Source organism: Octodon degus, unplaced genomic scaffold (assembly GCF_000260255.1).
Source record: "Octodon degus isolate 3935 unplaced genomic scaffold, OctDeg1.0 scaffold00010, whole genome shotgun sequence".
Lineage (NCBI taxonomy): Eukaryota > Metazoa > Chordata > Mammalia > Rodentia > Octodontidae > Octodon > Octodon degus.
In genome coordinates this window covers 4,267,702-4,270,447 of record NW_004524586.1, presented here as the reverse complement: position 1 = coordinate 4,270,447, position 2,746 = coordinate 4,267,702, and the positions used below count along the sequence as shown (strand labels likewise).

At 41.3% G+C, this 2,746-nt stretch overlaps 1 protein-coding gene across 1 annotated transcript in view; it reads left to right on the top strand.

Moving 5' to 3' along the window:
- Positions 1–126: 126 nt before the first annotated feature.
- The window catches only part of Pik3ap1 (phosphoinositide-3-kinase adaptor protein 1), a 116,588-nt gene continuing 113,968 nt past the window's right edge, over positions 127–2,746 (top strand). The window contains exon 1 of the mRNA XM_023709035.1: positions 127–148. The gene's annotated coding sequence lies outside the window, so the exon portion shown is untranslated. The remainder of the gene's footprint in view (positions 149–2,746) is intronic.

Here is a 2,746-nt window from a genome sequence, read left to right as displayed (position 1 = left end):
GGGGGTCGCATCCGGCCAGTAGGGGGCGCTGGGGCGATTGACCCCTGGTGCTAGGACCTCGCCCCCTGCGGACTGCTCCAATCACTCTCTTCCACCCCCGCGAGTTTGCGTTTTTCATCCAGAATTTTGCTAGGAATCTAGGAACACGGTAACTTTACTTTTCCTATGTCCTCTCTAGACGGGAGAGTTGGCGGTCATTGGGTAAATCTCATCATAAGGAGCCCAGGGTCTTCCAGCTGTTGGTGGGTTCCTGCTGGTTGGTGGGTAAGGATACTTGGCAAGTTACAAATCAAGAAAGAATGGCAATGATCAGAAATAACACATGAGCCCTGACTATGCACCCTAATGCATATTGAGCACCTGTTATGTTCTCGTTACTGACCAGGACAACCTAGTCTGTGATTGCCAACAGTTTAGGGTCTTATGAAGGAAAACAATAAGTAATAAAAAGAGATAGCTGTCATGTTTGCATAAGAGTGGATTACTTGTATTTTCCCATCCCACCTTATAGTGTGGTAATAGAAACAACAGGTAGGATAGGGTACCAATGCCTCTCTCTCTCTCTCTCTCTGATAAGAGAGATATGCTTGACATGATAATGTGCTATGGAGAAGCAATGGAAAAGGGGGCAGGGGATGAGGTTAAGCTTCTACAGGAGCTTGCTAGAGTAGGCCTCATAGAGAGAGACATGTAAGCCAGGGCCTGGGAGGCCACTATCACCTGCAGACTGAAGAATGGTCTGGGCTGGGTACTTTGAAAAGCTCTTTGTACGTTTTCTGTTTTTTTCTCTAATGGGTTGAAACTCATTCCATGACATCTCTTTCTCCGTCACTGTGTCTCTTCCCACCATGGTGACTCCCTGTTGCCCTCAGCCATCTCTTCCCTCTAGTGTTACTCATTCCTTTCTTCTTCTAGAGCAGAACCTGTTCTTCAAGCTTTGTAAGAACAAAAGCCTTTTTTCAATTCTGCGTGGGGTTTATGAACTCCTTGTGGGTTCATGGATTTCATTTCTTTTGAAAAAAAAATGAGAGAAATGATCCAGAGCATGTGAATAAACAATTTCTGGTTAAAGGAAGGGAATTATCTTTGAAGAAAGCGGTGTCCCCCACTCTAGGGACAACTGCTGACAAAGCCTTTAGAGCTGTATCATTCATTACCTTGCATGCAAAGAGGAACTTTAACTTCCACTTTGGACTTTTTGACAACTTCCCCTGTATTCAGTTTCAGTACAATAGAGATATCCAGGAAGCTGGTCAATTTCATTGTCCTCGTTTAGATTGAGGCCAAATTTGCATAGATTTAATATATTGGCCTACGTTACAGTACAAGTTAGTCAACAAATAGGTTATGACATTAAGTGGTCTGAAGCACTACTTCCTCTCAAAGACTGTTGTTCAGACCAGATTGAATTTACTATTGAAACCCCAGAGATGAACCATTTCTAATAACTGTTTTCCATATAGAAGAGGCTAACTTCTTAGTTGTTACTTCGGTGGTACTTTTTATAAACTTTTATTTTAGAAAAGTTTTGTATTTCATGAGAAACTGCAAAGATAGTAAAGAAAATTGTCATATATTTCACAACTCAATTTCTCCTAGTAACCTCCTACATTATTTATTCAGAATTCCTTAGGTTTTTTGTTTTGTTTTGTTTTGTTTTTTTTTTTTTGCTTGTTTGTTTTTCTGAGACAGGGTCTCACTACGCAGTTCAGGCTGGCCTTGAACTCACACTGTGGCCTCAAACTTGTGATTTGCTTGCCTCAGCCTCACAAAGGCTGGGCCTTCAGGCGTGCTCCACCAGGCCCCACAGATTTCCTTGGTTTTGACACTGTGTCCTATTTTGTGTTCCAGGATTCTATCTCAGACATTATGTTACATTTCACAGCGATGCTTCCTTTGGCTGTTCTTGGGTGGTATTTTCTCTGATACTCTGGCTTTGATGAGCTGGACTGTTTTGAGGACAACTGGAGGGTGATTTTGTGAAATGTTCCTCTGGGATTTGTCGGATATTTTCCCCATAATTAGACTGGAGTGATGGGTCTCGGAGGAAGATCACAGAGGTAAACTGCCTTTCTTATCACAGCCCTTCAAGAGGATGAGCTCTCAGCACGGTTTCTGGCTGCTGTGTTGGCCTCGGCCGCGGGCTAGGTCACACTTTTTCCCTCTCTGCACTGTGTTCCTTGCAAAGAGCTCACCATTCAGCCCACCAATATAAGAGAAATTATGCTCCTCATCTTTGAATGTGGAGTTATAAATTTTCTAGAATTCTTATGTTTGGGAAATTTATGTCTTTTGCTAAATTTACTTCCACAATCATTTAATGATATCAGTATGGACTCCTGGATACTTTTGAACTTCATTTTTTTATTTTAAAGGAAGTTTTGTTTTGTTTTTTTTGGTGGAACGGGGGATTGAACTCAAGCCCTTGCACTTTCCAGGAAAGTGCTTATTATTGAACTCCAGACCTTGAACTTCCTATGTAGGCGCTTAAGCCACTGAGCTATCTCCCCAGCCCCCCATGCATATCTTATGCATTGGTTATAATTCAACATTACAATTTATTTGATTGCCCATATTGTGCCGACATTGGCTATTAGGAGCTCTTTCCAGTGACTGTGGTGACCTTTTCTTTTTATTTATTTATTTATTTATTTTTTTCAAAGTTTTATTGATAAACAGATAGCAATGAGACAGTTTCAAATCAAATCGGAAGTACAGTTTCAACAAATAATACACTGCATATATT